Genomic DNA, 986 nt, shown 5'->3' on the forward strand with positions numbered 1-986 from the left:
AAGATTTGACTCTAACATTGACATATGTCCTAAGTCTGACCTTGAAATCATACCCCAAGCTTGACCCTGATATCGACACTGGAGCTTGATCCCAAGATTGGCCCTAACATTGGCCACAAGCTTGACCCTAAAATTGAATCATGATATTAGCAATTGACCCAACCCAAAATCAAATCTCGGTCTGCACCCCATAATCCTTAGTGTCAATCTCAAGACTAGTTCAATGAGTTTAAATAAAATGTGAAATAACCTATTAAAAAATTTGTTTCATCCAATGGATTTGACATTATTAAACATCTATTAGTAGACACCATCAATCTAATCTAATTCATCTTATTTTGTTTTTAAGGATGAATGGATTTATATTTAGATGGATTTGATGCATCAGGATTAAATGCATTATTTTTTTCAGCCCTACTGGTCACCATGCAAGTTATTCCCCAAAATTGTTGCCAATGGGAACTTTTGGATGGACATATATTCTAAGAATTGAGTTCTTCGGTATTAGAGAGTCCGATACTAAAGAATCCAGTATTAGAAAGTAAGGAACAAAAGATTTTATTATTTTTTTAATTTAAAAATAAGAAAAATCTGAACCATTAAATATTTATCAGTGTCATCTATTAAAATTTGGAGGCCAATAATGGATTCTACAATGGTAGAGATAGGAATGGCAACGGGGCAGGTCGGGGTCGGGTTTGGACATACCCAAACCCGAACCCGAAATTCAAAACCCGAACCCGAACCCAAACTCAACGGGATTGAAAATAAAAATACCATCCCCGAACCCGTCGGGTTTCGGGTAACCCGAACCCGAAAATGATAAAGTGTTAAGGAAAATATGATATTATTTTCGTGTAATTTTACTCTAACATTTCTATTTTCTTTTGTATTATTTCATTTTTTTTATGTTTGAAGATCCAATAGTATATAAAGTAACATTAGATATTAAAAACAATTGGCAAATGATAGAAATTTCAATTTTA

The sequence above is a fragment of the Lupinus angustifolius genome, chromosome LG03 (assembly GCF_001865875.1).
Source record: "Lupinus angustifolius cultivar Tanjil chromosome LG03, LupAngTanjil_v1.0, whole genome shotgun sequence".
In the NCBI taxonomy this organism is placed as follows: Eukaryota; Viridiplantae; Streptophyta; class Magnoliopsida; order Fabales; family Fabaceae; genus Lupinus; species Lupinus angustifolius.